This window comes from Herpailurus yagouaroundi, unplaced genomic scaffold, assembly GCF_014898765.1.
Source record: "Herpailurus yagouaroundi ecotype Mexico unplaced genomic scaffold, PumYag 184, whole genome shotgun sequence".
NCBI classification, from domain to species: domain Eukaryota; kingdom Metazoa; phylum Chordata; class Mammalia; order Carnivora; family Felidae; genus Herpailurus; species Herpailurus yagouaroundi.
Genome location: NW_024412415.1, coordinates 29,743,550 through 29,765,770, shown reverse-complemented (window position 1 = coordinate 29,765,770; position 22,221 = coordinate 29,743,550). Strand labels below are relative to the sequence as shown.

Sequence of the window (22,221 nt, the reverse complement as noted above, 5' to 3'; positions counted from 1 at the left end):
ATATTATAGACTTCATTCTGTTTTTTATTTTCCACTTGGTACTATGTTGTTAAGAATCATCTGTACTGTTGTATCTAACCCATAGGTTATTTGTAATGTCTATATCTATCATTTAATAATAACATCTAATGAGTTCCTATCAGCAGTTAGGAGCTATGGAGATACACAGAAAATAGAAGCCATGGTCCCTATCCTATCTTCATGTATCTTACAATCCAGCTGGAACAGATACACACACACACACACACACACACACACACACACACACACACACACACACACAATAACATGCTATCAGGTAGCAATGGATAAAGACAGAGTAAAGTTCGGTTGAAGAGCTGAGTGAACTATACCTTACCATAATATATTTAGTAAAACAGGAAGACAGGAAGGATGTGGCATCTAGATTTAAATGAACTGATATGAAATTGTAAAATAACATTTAAAAAATTTCTAGACTTTCCTCTAGATGGTGCTAAAGCAACCATATTGCCTATACTATAACTGAAATTTCCTTCAACATTATAATGAATAGGAGGTGATTTATGACTTGTTAGCAACTTGATAGCTCCACCCCCACCAATTTTTTTGCCCTTTGGTTCCCAGTCTTGGGCAGTGAGAAATCCTGGACATTGCTAAGAAATTAGAACCACAGACAACTCAAACCCCAATGGTTTCTCATCCAATCTACAAAGAGCTATAAATTCAAAGCAATGTGCTATTTGTGTGTGTTTGGAAGTGGAGGAATGGGATTGAATAATTTTCTGTCTCTGCTTCCAGGGAATTTATAATCTAGAATGAAACAGAATGGGCAAAACACTTAAATAGAGCAGAAGACCTCATTACCGGCAATGCTTTCCACTACTACTCCAACACATCACAGGGATGCATAGAGTAGGTAATGAATATTCTAACCTGCTTAAGGAAAGAAATGGTTCTTTAGGGACTAGTAATAAGTTTTTAAAGACTGGCTTAAAATAAAGTTGTTGGATGTACATATAGTAGCCACCCAAGGTTCTGATGTATTTTAGGTATCTGGACCAAATAGAATCCCTGTTTAGGAACAGCCACAGCGTGCATTCCACACAGACTTTCAGTATCTTAGGTAATATGGTATAACAATACAGAGATGTGAACTGAACTCTAAGATTTCATGTTAAGAGATTTTATTGGTTTGTTTTTAAAAATATTCTGAATAACTCAACTTCTAGGACACAGAGATGGTGGCGACAGCAGTGGTTTACGAGATAGTAAGATATGAGAGAGCTGATACAAGTGAATAAGAAACAAAACACCTTCTACTTCCTCCTCAAGAGGACAGCATCTGTAGAAAACTACAGTGTTGGTATCTGGAGAACACCTGTAAGAAGCTTCTAACAGGCATCCTCCCTCAGTTACCACTGCCAGAGCAGCTTACAAACCTTTAGGTCATCTTCTATCGTTGCTATGTCAAGAACAGTTTCTCCCTGTATAGGCCTCTTGACAGCTCCTGTCACAATCTTTCCCCTCTAACGCTAGTGATGAATGGATTGGGAATGCCCATAGTGAGTAAGAGGCTGAGCGATGGCTCACTGCTCGTAATTAATAGCATAATATTAGGCACCAATTGTAGTTACCTGGTTTAAAAAAATAACTAGGCTAATAAAGAATGGGTGTGGACTGCTCAGCTGCCTTACCCAGAGTCACCCTTTTAGGAAAAGCTTAAAACTAACTGAGCCTCTATAATTTAGCCAGAAGTCTACTTAAAATTAAAAAACTAAAAAAAAAAAAAAAATAAATAAATAAATACTGGGAAATACTGAAAATACTGGGGCACCTGGCTGGCTCAGTTGGTAGAACATGTGACTCTAGGTCTTAGGGTTGTGTATTCGAGCCCTTCGCCCTTCGTTGGGTGTGGAGTTTACTTGAAATAGAAAAAGAAAGGGAAGGGAAAAGAAGGGAAGGGAAAGGAAGAGAAGAGAAGGGAAGGGAAGGGAGGGGAGGGAAGGAAAAAAAAGGAAAAGAGAAGAAAAAAAAAATAATTTAGCCCAAAGTGACTTCTTTTGGTTCTTAATTATATGGCATCTGCTAATTGTATCATTAATAGGGCTCTTCATACATGCTACTTGGTGGTAAAATTATTTGCATATTATTTATTTGAAAATACTTCAGTTACAAGATTTCCTGAAAATGAACTCCCATACACAAAACAAATGTGAAAAAACAACTTCCCAGCTTCAGGAAACAAAGCTGCCTATTTGACATTAAATGGCAAAAATGTGACAGGGTATATACATTTCTTTTCATTCAAGCCCATTTGAAAGTAAACAGGACTAGCCTTAAGCAATGTTGTTCAAGATGTTCTTCAACTTAGTAAAGGTTTACATTTTTTAAATTAATTTTTTTTAATGTTTATTTATTTTTGAGAGAGAGACAGAGGGCTAACAGGGGAGGGGCAGAGAAAGAGGGAGACACAGATTCTGAAGACGGCTCCAGGCTCTGAGCTGTCAGCCCAACACAGGGCTCAAACTCACAAACCGTGAAATCATGACCTGAGAAGAAGTCAGACGTTTAACTGACTGAGAAAGTTTACATTTTAATGTAACCAAATCTTTTCCTTTGTGATTTCTTCCTTTACTTTTATGGTTAGACTTTTCATCTAGAAATATGGATATTTATTTAGTATTATTTTAATTAAATGGTTTTATAAGAACCAAACAAACATGTACCCCTTTAATAAATCTTGATTTTATATACATGTATGTACATATATTTATATACTTATACACAAACATACATATAAACTTACCTTTTCTATTTTGGAAATGTTTTTATTTTTTTAACTTTAAAAAATTAAGGTACAATTAACAAAGTTATATTTGAAGTGTACAATGTGAACATTTACATTTCATTTGTTTTTGAGAGAGAGAAAGAGAGAGAGAGAGAGAGAGAGAGAGAGAGAGAGAGAGACACAAAGCACAAGTGGGGGAGGGGCAGAGAGAGAGACACACACACACACACACACACACACAGAATTCGAAGCAGGCTCCAGTCTCTGAGCTGTCAGCACAGAGCCCAAGGTGGGGCTCAAACTCACAAACCGTGAGATCGTGACCTGAGCCGAAGTCAGACGCTTAACTGACTGAGCCACCCAGGCGCCCCATAATGTGAACATTTAAGATCTGTACACACGGGGTACCTGGGCGGCTCAGTCGGTTAAGCAGCTGACTTTGGCTCAAGTCATGATCTTGCAGTCCGTGAGTTTGAGCCCTATGTAGGGCTCTGTGCTGACAGCTCAGAGCCTGGAGCCTGCCTCAGTTTCTGTGTGTCCCTCTCTCTCTGCCCCTCCCCAGCTCGTGCTCTGTCTCCCTCTCAAAAATAAATCAACTAAACAAAATTATTATCTGTATACATTTATATAAACTTAGATAAATAAACATGAGTTTCTAAATCAGTTTTTTTTCCTTCACAGAGGGTTTCCCCAATTCCTATTACTAAAGATCCTTTCTATTTCCACTGGTTTGCTTATAAATTAGGGTCTGTTTCTAGACAGCCAAATGGTTCTACTGGGCCATTACCAAACAGCATTTTTAGTGGTTTTTTTTTTCTTTATTAGTTTTAAGTAAATGGCAAAAGATTTCCCTCTTAACCCCAACACATATATTGTACACTAAATGAGTATTCTGATAATCATGTTAGCTATTGTCAGTGTCAGATGAAGATGTAAACTCTGCAAGGTTTTTCCTCAAAGCTGTACTGTCTCCTTTTTTAATGTTCTGTGTAATGGTCTCTCTTAACCAATGCCCAACTCCTCAGCTTCCTACTTTCAGGTTGAGGTGATAAAGACAAGCTACTGGAGTTAGCAGAGAGGATCGCTTTCCCTTTAACACATGGTTGTCCTTCCCTAGTATAGGTTATCTTCTGCCTACAGATTTTCTATACCTCCTCTAAAATTAAATCTATCTCAATCCTCTAAGTCCCAAGACTTCCAGACACATATTTTTTTGTTGTCTCTTATGACTGAACTTATTTTATTTAGAAATTATTGATTACTTTCATTTCTTATCTGATATCCCAAAATGTATCCCTATGCCTGATATTTCTATTTCTAGATAAATGTTCTGATTTAAAAAATGGTATTTGGGGTGCCTGGCTGGTTCAGTTAGTGGGGTGTGCAACTCTTGATCTCAGGGTTGTGAATTCAAGCCCCAAGTTGAGTGTACAGATTACTTGAACATAAAAATCTTAAAAAAAGTAAAAAATGATTTTAACAACTATACTTTGAAATTGTACCTGCTGTTGTCTCAAGGGAGGTGACCTCGGTGAACAAGGGAGGAAGACTTTCTATTGTCTACCCTTTTTGTATCTTCTGAATGTTGTGCCACTTCATATATGCATGCAAACAATAAAAAGTGGCACCGGCTCTCCCAACCCCCCCAAATGATGCTGCATTAGAAGAGATAACATCTAGGGGCGCCTGGGTGGCGCAGTCGGTTAAGCGTCCGACTTCAGCCAGGTCACGATCTCGCGGTCCGTGAGTTCGAGCCCCGCGTCGGGCTCTGGGCTGATGGCTCGGAGCCTGGAGCCTGTTTCCGATTCTGTGTCTCCCTCTCTCTCTGCCCCTCCCCCGTTCATGCTCTGTCTCTCTCTGTCCCAAAAATAAATAAAAACGTTGAAAAAAAAAATTTAAAAAATAAAAAATAAAAAATAAAAAAAAAAAAAGAAGAGATAACATCTATATATTTTTTCTTTTCCCTACATAAGTATTCAGCAGTTACTCAGTAACTAATGAATAACCCCAATACTGGCTTAACCCATCACACAGGGTTTAGATAGGAACCAGATTCCATCTCTGGCTGATGAGCTAGCTGACAGAGTAGGAACTCCTCAACTACTTACTCTTCCTTCTTTCAAAAAGTTAAGAATCTCAGTTAGTTTCTTATTTTCTTTTTTTTTTCAACGTTTATTTATTTTTGGGACAGAGAGAGACAGAGCATGAACGGGGGAGGGGCAGAGAGAGAGGGAGACACAGAATCGGAAACAGGCTGCAGGCTCTGAGCCATCAGCCCAGAGCCTGACGCGGGGCTCAAACTCACGGACCGCGAGATCGTGACCTGGCTGAAGTCGGACGCTTAACCGACTGCGCCACCCAGGCGCCCCTAGTTTCTTATTTTCAACCCAGGGTGGTTTCACCAAATTTCTAGTGGCATGGGTATGACTGAGTGTGTGTGCGTGTGTGTGTGTGTGTGCGCGCGTGTGTGTGTGCTGGGGTTCAGGGAAGTTCAGCAATAAAGAGTTTGTATGTTATTAAAATGTAGTGTTAAGATCTAGAATTTTTTAAGAAACCACAACTAAACTAAACTGAATCCTTTATTTCTGATGCTTTGTTTAAAGTTATAACAATTCTACTTTTTCAAAATTCACCTAAGGGTTAATAATGTAAAAACCAAACCCACTATACACATTTTACTTCACTGGGCTCACATTTAAAAGCAAATGTCTGTATCTGTCTGACAGTCAATTTGAACTGGAGTCAATTCAAATTCTTGCCTTTTATTTATGTCTTGCTGCCAGACAAAATTTGTTGCAGAATTTGCAACAGGCCTCCATCTCCCTCTTCCACTTATAAGATGAACCATCAGCAGCATCCTAGACCTTAACTGTTACCACGCTGAGTGTGGCCACTCAGTTAAGACTTAGACTAATATAGGGGCGCCTGGGTGGCTCAGTCGGTTAAGCGTCCGACTTCAGCTCAGGTCACGATCTCGCGGTCCGTGAGTTCGAGCCCCACGTCGGGCTCTGGGCTGATGGCTCAGAGCCTGGAGCCTGCTTCTGATTCTGTGTCTCCCTCTCTCTCTGCCCCTCCCCGTTCATGCTCTGTCTCTCTCTGTCTCAAAAATAAATAAAAAACGTTAAAAAAATTAAAAAAAAAAAAGACTTAGACTAATATAATCTCACCAAAGTTGTAGAAGAAGTTTCTCAAGTTCTAATGATATAAAAAGTAAAGATGCTTAGTCCCAGGCACAATAGGCTAAATATTTTGTTGCTCTCTGATTTTGGGGGTGAGGGGGGTGGTGGTGGTGGTGGTGTGGTGGTGGTGGTGGTGGTGGTGGTGGGGTGGGAATGTACAGTATTTCTCCTTGATGGTTTTCAAGATAATAGTTACCATTTTGGGGATGAAAAGTATAGCACAGGGAATACAGTCAGTCAGTAATATTGTAATCAGGTAGGGTGACACATGGTAACTACACTTATCATGGTGAGCATAACATATGCGGAATTGTCGAAATCACTACACTGTACACCTGAAACTAATTTAACATTGCATGTCTACTCAACTTCAGTAAAAAATAAAAAGCATTGGGGCTCCTGGGTGGCTTAGTCGGTTAAGCATCCAACTCTTGATTTTGGCTCAGGTTATGATCTCACGGTTCCTGAGATCGAGACATGCAACAGGCTCTCCACTGACAGTGCAGAGCCTACTTGGGATTCTCTCTCTCTCTACCTCTCTCTCTCTCTCTCTCTCTGCCTCTTCCCCACTCGTGCGCTGTCTCTCTCAAAACAAACAAACCTACTTCATTAAAAAAATAAAAGTAAATAAAAAGCATTGCTTGTAATTAAAAAGTTATTGTGTTTAAGTGTCTTCCATATATTATCTCATTTAATCCTCTCAACAATCTCCACAGTAGTATCATTCCCGTTTTATAGATGAAGAAATGGAAGGTTAGAACATCTGTTCCTTTGCTAAATAAGACACAAAGTCAGGATGTGAATCCAAATCAGTCTGACTCTGAACTCTGACTTTTTACTATGTTGCCTCATAAGATGAGGATACACTTCTGGGTTCTCAGCAGCCCACATTTCCAGGTGTAAAACACTAAATGGTCTGTGTACTGCACTTGAGAATAAAATTGTGGACTACAGTCAAAGACATCAACACTTGTAGGTTTATTTTTAGCTGAGGAGCAGGTTATTGATTTTATGTTTGACCTCTCTATACCAGAAAAGAAACAGAAGCAGCAATAAAGCAGTATACTGGTGGCAAAGGGGAAGATACATAGAGAAGAAGAAGCAAGAAGCAAAAAAGAAAATGTCAGAGTAAAAGGCAGCAAGAGGCAGAAACAGGAAAAAGAGTTAGGGGACAGAAACTCAACAGTGCAAAGCTGCAATGTTATTATGAAACACATAATGTGTTTCCTTTGTATTCTATTGATGATATGAAAATCAAAGCTCAGTTCTTGAAGATCTGGAAAATTTCAGAAGTACCTTTTTTTAAGTCATGAAAAAAAAAGAATGTAAATTGATTAAATCAATCATGATGCATCCTTAACATGGAATGTGTGGTTTTAAAAAATGTTATGGGAAGGGTGCCTGTGTAGCTCAGTCAGCTAAGTGTCCAACTCTTGATTTTGGCTCAGGTCATGATCTCACAGTTTATGAGTTGGGGCTCTGTGTCAGGCTCTGTGCTGACAGTGAGAAGCCTGCTTGGGATTCTCGTATCCCTATCTCTCTGCCCCTTCCCTCTCTATCTCCATCTAAATAAGTAAGTCAACATTAAAAAAAAATAAAAAATGTTATGGGAGACAATTTAATGTTAGGAGAATGTTCATTATATATTCATCTATAAACAAAGAAGATTACAAATATACATAGACAGGTCCCAATTTGTTAAAACTAAAGCTATTACAAAGGTGTATCTATAATATAACAATCATAACAGTAGTTATCTCTGGGTGATTTATGATTTTATTCTTTGTGATTTATGCTTCTCTTTTCTGTTTCCCAGGTTTTCAATAACAAGTTACTAATTTTTTTGAGAACTATAATTATTTTTTCAAAACTTCTGCATCACCGAAAATAGACATTCTGTAACCATTAAGCACTAATTCCCTGTTTCCTCTGCCCTCTGTCTCCTATTAACTCTATTCTACTTTCTGTCTCTATAAATTTGCCTATTCTAGATACCTCATATAAATTGAATCATATACTATTTATTCTTGTGTCTGTTCACTTAGCATGTTTTCATGGTTTATCTACATTGTAGCAAGAATCAAAATTTCATTCCTTTTTATTGCTGAATAACATTCCATTGTTATACCACATTATGTTTATTCATCTGTTGGTGAATTTGGTTGTTTCTATCTTTTAGTTACTATGAATAATTTTGCTACCAATATTATATTTGTGTACAAGTTTTGTTTGAACACCTGTTTTTAATTAGCTGTGGTATATACCTAGGAATGGAATTGCTAGATCATATGTTAATTGTATGTTTAACTTTTTGAGGAACAACCATACTGTTTTCCAGAACGATTACAAGATTTTATGTTCCCATCTATAATCCAACAAGGGTTCCAATTTCTTCATATCTTCTCCAATACTTGTTATTTTCTTCCTGTCTCTCTTTCTTTCTTTCTCTCTCTCTTTTTCTTTCTTTCATAATAGCCATCCCGTTAAGTGTGAAGTATCTCAGTGTGGTATCTCACTGTAGTTTCACTTTCCATTTCCCTTGTGATTAATAATTCTGAACATCTTTTCATGTGCTTATTGGTCATTAATACATCTTCTATGGCAAAATGTTGATTCAAGTCCTCTGAGCTATTCTGAATTAGATTGGTTGGGTTTTTTGTTGTTGAGTTGTAGGAATTCTTTATATATACTGGATATAACCCCTTATCAGATACATGATTTGCAAATATTTTCTCTCATTCTGTTAGTTGTCTTTTTAACTCCCATCACAGTATATCTTTCGATGAACAAAAGTTTTTAATTTCAATGGAATCAAATTTAACTATTTTTTTGTTCATTGCTCATGCTTTTGGTGTCATATCCTCAAAAGCAGGCATTTTTAAATCAGTAAAAAATGCAATTAAAAAATATCAGATGAAAAAATAGTTGCTAGTAGTAGGGGAGAAAATAGTTTACTGCCTCTTATTCTGAATTCAAAGCACGGTATACAAAAGCTCAAAACGAAGACTGTTTTAAGCATCTACGTTCCCCTTCTTACTAGAACATGACCCAGTAGAGGATCTCTTGGTCAAAGGATACGTATAAAAGCTTCTCCACTTCAAAAAAAAAAAAAAAAAAAAAAAAAAAAAAAGAGCGAAAAAGCTTCTCTACTTCCAACTTGCAACTTACTAAGTTTTAGAATAAAAACAAAGCTACCCCCTGGATCAAGAACTCATCAACTATGTCCACCATTTGCAGATGACATATCATTTGCATAGTTTAAAAACAAATGGACTTAGCAACAGCCTTTTGGTACCAAACCATTTCATATGTTCTATGCAATTTACAATTGACCCCAAAGACTTAGGTCTTAAGGCAGAAACCATGGTAAAGGGATTTATTCCTGGATGTACAAACATCTGTTCTGTCTTCTATTATTATTTTTTGTAATGTTTATTTATTTTTGAGAGAGAGAGAGAGCATGAGTGAGCAGGGGAGGAGCAGAGAGAGAGGAAGACACCGAATCTGAAGCAGGCTCCAGGCTTTGAGCTGTTAGCACAGAGCCTGACATGGGGCTCAAACTCACAAACCGTGAGATCGTGACCTGAGCTGAAGTCAGACTTAAACTTAAATGATTGAGCCACATACATGCCCCTATCACCTGTTATTTTTTAAATACCCTTGTTTCGTTTACTTTTTTTTCTCTTCTCTTTAAAAAAAAAAAAAAAGCGTGTCACCTTAAAAAAAGATTCCCTTGGGGGAGCCTACGTGGCTCAGTCGGTTAAACGTCTGACTCCTGATTTAGGATCAGGTCATGATCTCACAGTTTGTGGGTTTGAGCCCTGCTTTGGGCTCCATGCTGATAGTGCAGAGCCTACTTGGGATTCTTTCTCTCCCTCGCCCTCTGCCCCTCCCCCATGCACGCATGCACCCTCTCTCTCTCAAAATAAATAAATAAAATTAAAAAGGTAATCCCTTTAAAAAAAACAATTCCCTTGGAAGCTGTATTTCCTTAGTATGATTAGAGAAAGAAAAAAATGTTAAGCCTAATGTCCAGTGCTAATGGCAATGGTTAAAAATAAATGATTGCCAGTGACAGTCTTTACACTGATGCCAAAGTGTGGTACAATTTAGTCCTGTTCTCTAGAAGTTGAATATGCCTTCAGTTGTGCTCTTCTCTTTGCTTTCCTGGTAAAGTCCTCTTTATACTCCCCAGGCCTCATATTTGGGTCAAAGGTCTTTTTAGCTGCCTCTAAATGATCAAGAGCCTGTTAAGAGGGCTCCACATAGTTCTAATTTCTTTGTAAATGAAAATGGCAGACATGTTTTTCAACTGGTGCCTGGAGTGGGGGCAAGGAGGAGGAGGAGGAGGATACATCTGCAACAAATACCTCAAACTCCCAATCAATACTAATTTCAGTTTTTCTAGTCCTCTGTAGAGATGGTGGTAAAGGAAAGTAAGTCACAGTTTCTTAGAAACCTGCAAATATAGCTACATCTTGGGCTGGAGCTGTATCTCATAGGAAACTGGTAGCACTGAGAGGAAACAGAGTTACAAGAGGATGCCTATGAGGAAGGCTGGTTTGAAACTACTCCTACCTCTGTGAAAACCCCAACTATGGGAAGGTAGGAACTGTTTACTTCCATAGCTGATCTCTGGCATACTGCCTAATGTTTAACCTTGCCATGTGATTAGAGATTATGAAAATTTTGAGCACCGTTTCTCCCAGGACTAAAGTTCAAACCAGAGATGTATGTAAAGGGTGAATATAAATTCACACAGAAATTCATGTGAGTTAGTCACCTTTAGAAATGAAAAGACTAAGGAAGATTAGGGCCATTTGTGGTTCATCTAGTAGCTAAGATTTTTTCCCCCAAATTGGTTGTATTCTCAAAACTACTTTTTTTTAATGTTTATTTAATTTTGAGAGAGAGAGAGAGAGAGAGAGAGAGAGAGAGAGAGAGAGACAGAATAAGAAGGAGGCTCCAGGTTCTGAACTGTCAGCACAGAGCCCAACATGGGGCTTGAACCCACGAACCATGAGATTATGACCTGAGCCGAAGTCGGATGCTCAACCAACTGAGCCACCCAGGTGCCCTGAAAGCTATTCTTTTTTTTATGGGTTTGCCATGTAGTAACATCAGGAATTTTGATAAAGAGTGCCATATTTTAGGTAAAACTCTAGTCCTAAATTTGTCTACTGCAGTTCTGAAAATTATTAGAATACTTTACTATGCTATATATTCTTATGTCCTACCAAACCTCAAGCAGGCAGAACCTCAAATCGGCTTAACAGCAATATCCCCAGGTTTTTTGTTTTTGTTTTTTTAAATCTCACTTATCCTGGTAATCCATTCATCTGCAAGTCGGGGATTTGACTACAGGGAAGGATCAAATCATGTAGGAGTCTTCCAAAACCAGAAACCCAAAGGCAGAAGTGTGGTTATTATTCCCCTAGAGAAGATACTTCCAAAGAGAATCTATATTTCCCAGGAGCCCTTTATTAATATTCTAAGTATAAATCTCTGAGGTTATCCAATAAAGCAATTTGGGATAAAGTCTTCTGCAGAAATGTTTAAAGCTTATGGAACAGTGGTTCCCCAATTTGGGCACATGGGATATACCCTGAGATGATTACAAATACTGACACCTGGCTCCTACCTACAGACATGGTGTTTTAGTTTAGCTGGGCAAAACGTGGGCATCAGGCCTTTCAATCCCTGTCTCCACATTCTAATGTGCAGCAAAATCTGGAAACCACTGTTACAAAAATGGTGTCTTCAAATTTTTCTGCCTTCAGTTCTGGGATTGACAGGAAACACAAATCCTAAGCCCTTATTTCTGGAATCTTTTGGGGCTGAATGAAACAGAGAAAGCACAAGGTAACACCCACCATGTTGGAACCATTTTCACATGACCATAGTATTTTCTCTCCACAGAATTTCAGGCAAAAGTATAATAGAGGGCCAGCTGAAACCACTGTGAAGCAAGTATCAATTTGGGGAGTTGTTAGGTAGATCTGTTATAGCTAGAACTATAAGCAGGCAAAGAACTGGTATAGGGTAGAGACGGAAGACCAAAGTGGGATATCCATCAAATGTAAACCACTCCACCCCCAGACTGTGGGGACGGGGAGGCTGGGGAGGAACAGGAAAGATCAAATACAACTCCTCCTCCCATCTATAAGTTCCCACACCATGGAAACTTTGCATTAGTGCAACAAAGGCCGGTTCACCACACCCTGAAATCTCACACCCCCCTCCCTTTCTTCTTGCTGAGGTAACCACACACTGTACCCACAGCGGGGAGGCAGCTCAGCAGAGGTCATCGTGCCCTCAGTTATCCAGCTTGAGTCCTTGTCTGAAAGCTACTGGGAATAAGAAGGACGGTACCATCTCAGTGGGACAGCTTTGAAGACATACTTGCCTGAGGCTGTGATGGAATCATACCTGTCTACAGTTTCACTGCTTTATGGCCTAGCAGGAAGAACCAGGGTAAGAACATGACTAAGGGCTGGTCTACATGAGGCACTTTTCCTTTCAGCCTTCTTCAGCTAGAGGCTGACAGAAACAGCTAACTGCTGAAGCCTCTTTTTCTTTCTGGTAATCTCCACTTGGTATTTTCAGGGTTTGTTAACAGAGCAGAACCAAACCACATTGTAGGTCTCAGTGCCAAAAAGAGGGGAAATAGTAACACAGAGAGGAACGGCTGAGATCAGAGGGTGGATGTTCTTCTGCCCAGAGTAGCTCTGGGAAGCAGAGCCTCCTATAATTATAAACAGTTCTGGTTTCCTCCCTCTCTCTAATCTGTGACAATAATTATTTTCAAGTTTTGGGTGACTTCTGTTATGGGCTGAGTTGTGTCCCCCCAAAACAGATATATTAAAGTCCTAACCCCCGATACCTCAGAATGTGATCTTATGGGGAAACAGGTTCTTTACAGAGGCAATCAAGTTAAAATGAGGTCATTTAAGTGGGCTCTAATCCAGTATGACTGGTGTCCTAATACAAAGGGGGAAGTTTGGACATACTGACAGATGCGCAAAGAGGGAAGAAGATGTGAAAGCACACAGGGAGAAGACAGTCATGTGACTGCAGTGATGACATTTAGAAACCAATGGATGCCAAGGATTGCTGGCAAACACCAGAAGCTAGAAGAGGCAAGGAAACATTCTCCCCTCGAAACATCCGAGAAAACACAGCCTTGCTAATAACCCCTTGATCTAGGACTTCTGGCCTCCAGAACCATGTGACAATAAATTTGTTTAAAAATTTTTGTTTATGTTTATTCATTTTTGAAAGACAGAGAGAGACAGAGCACAAGCAAGGGTGGGATGGAGAAAGAGGGGTACAAAGATTCTGAAACAGGCTCCAGGCTCTGAGCTGTCAGCACAGAGCCCGACGCGGGGCTCGAGCTCACAAACTGCGAGATCATGACCTGAGCCGAAGTCGGACGCTCAACCAACTGAGCCACCCAGGTGCCCCGACAATAAATTTGTTTTAAACCATCCAGGTTTTGGCACTTTGTTATAGTAGCCTTACGAGATACGGCCCCAAAGTAGACCTGGTGTTGATGAAATCAGTCAGATTCTACTTCAATTAGCCTCAGTGAATTACTGCTGCTAGCCAAGATGACAGTCTAGGTCAGTGGCTCTCAAATAGGGCTGGTGGAGAACAGTGGTGATGGCAGCAAATCATAATTTCTTGGGAAGCTATTTCATAATAAATGCCTAAGTTCTTTACTGAGCCCACTGATTCAGAATATGAGGAGTAAGGAATAGTTAACCTATCTTTTAAACAAGCTCCCCAAGTGATATCATTGACTTGCTCTGATCTCATGTACCACTACACCACCCCCAACTGAGTAACACTAGCTTAAATGAAAGGATAAAACTCTGGGTCTTCCCCAAATTGACCTGTAGATTCACTGTAATCCCAATCAAATTCTCAGCAGGTTTTTTTTTTTTTTTCCATAAAAATTCACAGACTGATCCTAATATTTATATGAAAATGCAAGGCCAAGAATAGCCAAGGTAATCTTGAAGAAGCACAATAAAATTGAAGATACCAAGACTCATAAAGCCACAGTTAAGACAGCATACTACTGACACAAGACTAGACAAATGGATGAGTGGAAAGAAAGAGTCCAGAAATAAACCCACACATATGTCATTTGATTTATGACAAATGAGACACTGCAGTGCAGTGGTGGGGAAAGGATGGCCTTTTCAATAACGTGCTAGGTAAATGAGGTATCCATATGGAAAAAGTAGAATCTTGACTCAACTCATACCCTAAACAAAAATCAATTTCATATAGACTGTAGATCCATATATGAAAATAAAAACAATATAGTTCTCAGAAAAATACATAGGAGAATATCTTTATTACCGTGGGAAAGGCAAAATTTTCTTAAACAGGACACAAAACACTAACTATATAAAAAAAAAATAAACTAGACTTTATAAAAATGAAGAAACTTCCCATTCATGAAAAGGTACCATTAAGAGAAACAACAAGAAATAGAAGATATTTATAATACATATATCTGATAAAGGACTCATAATCAGAATATACAAAAAATTCCCACAAATTCATAATAAAAAAGATACAACCCAATCCTAAAACGTAAAAGGTTTGAACATGTATTCTGTAAGATTTCCAAAGGCCAACAAGCACATAAAAAGATGCTCAATTTCATGATTTTCATGGCAATGCAAATTAATATCACAAAGAGATACCATGCTATACAGCAAACAGGATGGCTAAAATAAGAAAGAAAAATAAGTTCAAGAGTTGGTAAGGATGCAGAGCAACCAGGATTATTTGGAAGTAGGAGTATAAACTGGTTCAGACACTCTGGGAAACTGGCAATATCTACTGGCACTGACGGTGTCCCCTAATGACTCAGGAATTCCATTCCTAAGTATGTACAGAATAGGAATGGGTACATGTATTCCTCAAAAGACACATACAACAATTTCTGCAGCAGCATTTTACACAAAAACCCCAAACTGCAAACAATCCAAATGCTCATCTGCAACTGAATAGTGTTGAATTCACATAGTAAGTATTATAAAATAATGAGAATCAACAAAGTATAACTACATGCAACAACATGGATAAATTTCACTGGCATAATGTAGAACAGCTAGACATAAAAAAGGTCATACTGTAATGATTTTATTTATATAATGTTCAAAATGGAGAACACTAATCTCTGATGCTGGCAGTCAGAAGTGATCTTTTTTTAAAGGGGTTAGCTATTGGAAGGGAAGTATGAAGGGGTTTCTGGGGTGGGGGTAATAATGCATTTCTTCATGCAGGTACTAATAACCAGAAAGTGGGTTCACTTGGAAAATTCAATGACCTGCATGCTTATAATTTGGGCACATATTTTTATTTCTATTATTGTTCAATAAGACATATTAACGTAAAAACAAATACACTTGGGTTTGTGACTCCTCCAGGATCAGCTGAGGTGCAAGCTAGTTCTGTACTTGGGGCAGTCTGCCCCAACTCCAGGGTAGCAAATCAGTCTAGTATCTAATGCAACAGCACTTGGGGGGATGGTAGGGGAGGGTTTCTACTTTCCTCATCCATTCTTCCTCCATACTGATACTTGATTCTGTTAGATTTTTAAATAGAATAATTCTAAGAAGCAGGCTAAAAGCTGAAAAGCAGAGAGAGCTTGGTAAATGGGAATATGCACAGTATTTCAAGTGTACTGAATGATACAAGAAAATTTTCAAAAGATGGGGATAATCAGAGTCAAATAAGGAGAAGGCAGGTTGTTCACTGAATTAGTTCAGGGTTAAAAAGTTTCATTTGACTGTGAGTTCAATGGGGGTAGAAAAGTATTCGATAGCAGTCTTTTAGGCTTTTTAAAGACATACTAAACAGAAAATAGAGTACAGCTTGTGGGAGGGGGAACTACTCAATTTCTCACCATAGCCTTTTTGTCACAGAGCTTGTTGCTATGGAGAAGGCCATGAAGGCAGCAACTAGGGGAAATAAAGGATCTGGCAGGAGTAAGCACAGTGACAGTGGATTAAACAAAAATTCCTTGAGCAATTAGCAAGTAGCAAGGCCTATAAATGACACACTTTCCATTTTTTCCTAACCCCTACCCTTCTAAAAGTACATGGGCTTGGTTTGCCACTATAATTTAACTCAAATACAGAGAAGCCTGAATGGGCCTAACAAAGCCTAAGCCTGGCAGACAAAACACAGGCCATTTAGCAATGCTGCTTCATGCCAGGGGGAATCGGCTACCTACCCACCCCTATCCTGGGGAAATGATCTCCAGCTGCCTAAATTATAAAGTTGATGCCCTATGATTTCTTTGTTCTGTAAAGCCTGAGGGAGATAGGATAATGAAGTATCAGAAGAGGTATAGAACAGCCCCTTGTTTCATAAAGCAGTCAGAGGCAGAGAGAGAGAGAAGAGAGAGAAAGAGGGAGTTCTTACTGGTATCATTAAGAGGCAGCAGCAGCGACCTGGGAGCAAAGCTCTGCCTGAACTGGTCTGAAACTACTGCTGTGGGAGAAAAGGCTGGTTGCCAAGTTTGTTAATAGCTTCTGCCCATCATTGTTATAGCAGCTTTATCAACCAGGGCAGGGCCAGGACCTGTTTTTAGCAGTGTAAGCACTGAGACTGGAGGGTTCAACAACATCTTCCAGCAGATCTCACTACAACCAATGATTAACAAAGACAGTTCTCTCTTCTGTCCCACATAAATGATCACAGAATTGTAAATATCACAGCTGGAAGGACCACAGAGATATGCAGACCAACTCTCTCGTTTTATAAATGAGGACACTAAGGCCCGGACCAGTTAAATGGCCTTATACCTCTTGGAATCAAGAGCCAAAGCTAAATTAACTGGGGCTAGTGATCAGCCCCAGTTTATACTAGACTGTATTTATTTCCTAGGTATCACTTACTGGGTTTCATACATAAGTATCAGGAACTAAATTATTTGTTAAAGGATGGCATTAATAACAAAGTAGGTCTGTCTCTGAGCCCATCTTAGAGAGTTCTTTTCCTGAAATATCAAAGAATTTCATTTGAAGCAACCTTGCCTATCTGCCAAGCCTGCAGTCTGGCCAACTGTACCACCCCCCTCTGTGCTTTGCTGGGCTGAGGGAGGTGGTAGGTGACAGTGCACAAAAGGACATCTCTCTCCCTTGGAGATTTAGTTTATTTTGCAATTTGCAAAATGAAACTCAAAAAAAAGTCTGTAAGTGAAAATTTTTCTTAGGGCTTCAGGATTTAAATATGTGACAGTGGGCAGATAACATAATCCAGAAAGGTATATAGACACATAACTGCCCCAAAGCATCTCCTGGTTGTAAGCTGCTAGGTGGGAAAAATGTGTTGGCTGTTGTTTTGGGTGGGGGAGGGGTGAGAGAAAGTAAGTATTGATTTCCCTAATGTTTCCTTTGTGTGGCTGCTGTTGCCATGTGGTGGTCTGTTGCTATGAAGATTTGTGGTGCCAGACAATGGCTGCTAGGCTCCTCATGACTGTGCTATTGGTGGAGCTGTTTCTGCAGGAGTCAGGCTAGTAAGCAACTGGCTAAGCAGTGGAGAAAGCTTGGTCACTGTGCACCATGTCTTCCTCCAGGTAAGTGCTGCTTGAGGCAAGACTGAAGGTGAAGGAGCGTTAATTATAGCCAAGGAAAAAGAAAAAAAGCCGAGAACCAGTGTAACTTTCCAGTATAAATCTCTAAAATTAGATACTTCACAGTTCACACACATACTTTCCTACATCAGAATCACACAGAATAAAGCAAGGGTAACTACCAAGGTTACCATTTCCATGAAAGAAGATTAATAGACAGACCCTTCTTTTTAGTAAGAAGGATAAAGACCCGCAGCCAGGATCTGCAATCAGATGAGGATGAAGAACTGCTGAGGCAGGTTCTCAGCGGAGCTACCACAGGCAAACTTACTTCCTGCTAAGCAAAACCACTGGCTATTACTCTGATAATGAGAAAACTGCAACCCATAGACCAAAGCACAAGGCAGAGTTTGAAGCAGGGCCAAATGTTCTCCCAGGTAATAAGGGCCAGAATCATAGAAGTCACCCTGGGTCTGTGCAGATGTTGGCTATTTACCCAACCTCTTTATCCTCCCACATATTTACCCTTCTTTCTATCTCAGAGTCTATTTACACTTTTAGAGTACATATAATGTAAAGATCATCTAGCCTCTATTGCAGTCCAATACAGTAAACCACTAGATACATGTGACTATTTAAATTTAATAATCCTCATCAACAAAACTAAAAGGCAACTGACAGAATGAGAGAAGATATGTGCAAATGACATATCAGATAAAGGGTTAGTATCTAAAATCTATAAAGAACTTATCAAACTCAATATCCAAAAACCAAAATCCAGTGAAGGGATGGGCAAAAGACATGAACAAACAGTTTTCCAAAGACGGCATCCAGATGACTAACAGACACATGAAAAGATGCTCAACATCACTCCTCATCAGGGAAATACAAATCAAAACCACAATGAGATAGCACCTCACACCTGTCAGAATGGCTAAAATTAACAACTCAGGAAACAATAGCTGTTGGCAAGGATGCAGAGAAAGGGGAACCTTTTTGCACTGCTGGTGAGAATAAAACTGGTGCAGCCACTCTGGAAAACAGTATGGATGTTCCTCAAAAAATTAAAAATAGAGCTACCCTACAACCCAGCACTGGATAGTTATCCAAAGGATACAAAAACGCTGATTCAAAGGGGCACATGCACCCCAATGTTTATAGCAGCACTATCAACAATAGCCAAATCATGGAAAGAACCCAAATATCCATCGACTGATGAATGGATAAAGAAGATGTGGTGTGTACATGTGTGTGTATACATACATACAATGGAATATTACTCAGCAATCAAAAAGAATGAAATCTTGCCATTTGCAACAACACGGACAGAACTGGAATTTATTATGCTAAGTGAAATAAGTCAGAGAAAGATAAATACCATATGATTTTAGTCATACATGGAATTAAAAAAAAAACAGATGAACACACGGGAAAAAAGGGAAAAATAAGATAAAAACAGGGAGGGAGGCAAACCATAAGAGAGTTTTAAACACAGAGAATAAATTGAGAGTTGCTAGAGGGGCGCTGGGAGGAGGGCTGGGCTAAATGTGTGATGGGCATTAAGGAGAGCACTTGTTGGGATGAGCAGTGGGTATTATATGTAAGTGGTGAATCACTGAATTCTACTCCTGAAACTATTATTATACTATATGTTAACTAACTTGGATTTAAATTAGAAAAATTATCCTCAGTATCATGTGCCACATTTTAGGGTGCTCAATATCACATATGACTAGACTACCATTTTGGACAGCTTATTTCCAACACAAGAAGTTTTACTGAATAGTATACATCTAACCCAAGCCCTCATAAATTAGAAATCTAAGGCCAGGAGAAGTTAAGAGGCTTACCCAAGCTGACACAGCTAGCTAAAGGTATGATCTGTTCTGGAATCCAACTTTCCTGACACTAGTTCAGATATGTATTCTATACTATAATGCCTTTAAGACACTATTAGGCCTTGAAACAGTTACTCTCAAACAGTTCCCAACAATCTTAGTTATTGAATAAAATGTGGAGATGGGGATGCCTAGTCTCTCTAGGTGTACTTGTGCATATATATGACAAAACCTTTAACAAGTGCAAAAACTAAAAATGCCTTCCTCCCCACCAAATCTTTAAGCTAGAGTTCAGCTTTGGAAGATGGACCAAATGTATCATATAGCTTTTCATAGTATACAAGGGAGTTGCCCTCACTTCAGCTTCAAAAACATCATCTTTTAAAAAACTTATTCTTATTTATTTTTTTTTATTTTCAAGAGAGTGAACAAGGGGAGAGGGGCAGAGGAGGCGAGAGAGCGATAATCCCAAGTAGGCTTCACACTGAGGAGCATTAAGGGGCTCCTGCTTAGGAGCATGAAGACAAAAGGAATTGGGCTAATGAATCTTGAGAATGAGGCAAGTATTGGGAAGTGTGAATATAATAGGGAGATGAAGGGATTGCTAAGCAGTACTGTGAGCTCAGCTTATGTCAGCTAGCATATACTTGCCTCAAAAGCAGACGGGTTTTGTAGGATCAGGAGTTGAAAAATGAGAGTGGAGATTTCTTGAATTGGGGAGTGGCAAGGAGAGTCGGGTTTTTTTGTTTGCTTGTTTTTTGTTTTTTTAGAAAACAAATCTATTAAACAAGTGTATAATGAAATTTCATCATTGGTATTAAAATTTTTTAGTTTTCATTCTCATGACTGTTCATTTTTAAGATGAACTAGTATGGATGGATCCATACTGATTCCAAGGTTTAACACAGATTCTTACACTTAAAAGATGGAAGGTCCTTATTGGTGACCTAATTCAACTTTACTTAAGAGATGAGGGAACTAAGGACCAAAGAAGTTAAGGAACTTGCCCAAGGTCAAAATCATAACAGCAGATGTATACAGCTCACCTGGTTTTCACACCAAGTGCTTTTTGCTGTATTACAAATTCTTCCAGGAAGCACATTTGCCAAAGTAATGCTACACTTAGTGTGGCTGCTTAAGGAAAACTTACAGGGGTGCCTGGGTGGCTCGGTCGGTTAAGCGTCCGACTTCGGCTCAGGTCATGATCTCACAGTCCATGGGTTCGAGCCCTGTGTCGGGCTCTGTGCTGAGTGCTCAGAGCCTGGAGCCTGTTTCAGATTCTGTGTCTCCCTCTCTCTGTGACCCTCCCCCGTGCATGCTCTGTCTCTCTTTGTCTCAAAAATAAATAAACGTTAAAAAAAATTTCTTTTTAAAAAAAGAAGGAAAACTTACAGCATCTCCTGGAATTTTTTTTAAGTTTATTTATTTATTGACAAAGAGAGAGAGAGAGGGAGGGAGGGAGACAGAATGAGTGGGGGAGGAGGGAAGGGGGAGGGAGGGAAGGGGGAGGGAGGGAGGGAGGGAGGGAGAGAGAGAGAGAGGGAGAATATCCCAAGCAGGCTTTGCACTCATCACTGAGCCCGACATGGGGCTAGATCTCACAACCATGAGATCATAACCTGAGCTGAAATCAAGAGTTGGGACACTTAACTGAGACACCCAGGTACCCCTAGCATCTCCTAAAATTCTTTTTTTTTTAATGTTTATTTATTTTTGAGACTGAGTGTAAGTGGGAGAAGGGCAGAGAGAGAGGGGGACAGAGGATCCAAAGTGGGCTCTGTACTGACAGCAGAGCCTGATACAAGGCTTGAACTCATGAACCATGAGATCATGACCTGAGCCAAAATCAAGAGTTAGTCACTTTAACTGACTGAGCCACCCACACACCCCAGCCTGTCTTCCTTAAAAGCACCAGCCAAGCCAGGAAGCAATTTTGCCTCAGCAAAAGTATATGGTATGCCTTAAGGCTTCTTATACACTGTTTCTGGGGCCTTGTATTAAAGTAAGCCTTGTGAACTAGGAATGGACTTGGGACCTATTATTTCAATTTGAAGTGGGGTGGGACAAAGTGAAATCAGGCGGAATCAGACCTCTGTATAAATGCTAAGTCTCAAAAAAAGCCAAGGAAAACATTCCAAGTTATACTTGGGTCTTAACAGTACTAAGGTTGAGCCTAGTCAAGGAGGATCTTTGCAGTGCTGGCTGTATTGTGGACAGCCTAAAAAGAGATGGAATCTGCAAGAATTTAAAAATGTCTCCAAGGCAAGGTTTGCACTGAGAGTGAAGGAAGCAACACTGCACGACAGGTAGGCAAAGAAACCAGGAAGAATTGAGGCCATGACCCCTACACCTGCTCTCAGCAAGGTGGCTCAGTTCTACAGGGACCTCATGATCCTCCATTTCCCTCAGAGGCCAAGCATTCACAGCTTCTTTCTAAGCTCTAAGGGTTTTTCCATTTGAAGATAGTAGTTTGCTGGGCAAAGAGACAGACACAAGCACAAAGAGTCGGGTAGCAGACAAAAAGCCTAGGAGGCTGAAGGATTTTTTTTTAAAAAGTATCTGTACATAGATCTTATTATTAACTTGAAGACCGACTCAGTATACTAGATCTTATAGATCTGCAGAGAAAGATCTTTGCAGGAAATCTCTGTTACCTGAAGATGAAAAGGAATGTAAACCAACTCTGATCCCAGTTCAGACCTTTGCCAACTGACAGTTCAGGTGAAGGCCCTTTGGGAGAGGCAGAAAGCAGAGGAGAAAATCTATAATTGCAGACAAGTTCCCTTTCCCTTGCGATGAATGAAAAAAAAAAAAAAAAAAAAAAAAAAAAAA

The 22,221-nt window shown here is 39.5% G+C and overlaps 1 protein-coding gene and 1 long non-coding RNA gene across 3 annotated transcripts in view; one reads left to right on the top strand and one right to left on the bottom strand.

The window, feature by feature from the left end:
* ZNF609 (zinc finger protein 609) overlaps positions 1-22,221 on the bottom strand; it is a 215,384-nt gene that overhangs the window by 34,579 nt on the left and 158,584 nt on the right. The gene's annotated exons all lie outside the window — the stretch shown is intronic.
* On the top strand, positions 12,095-13,205 carry LOC121041828 (uncharacterized). Its single transcript, XR_005795860.1, has 2 exons — positions 12,095-12,423; positions 12,942-13,205. It is a non-coding gene; the product is annotated as an uncharacterized LOC121041828 (long non-coding RNA).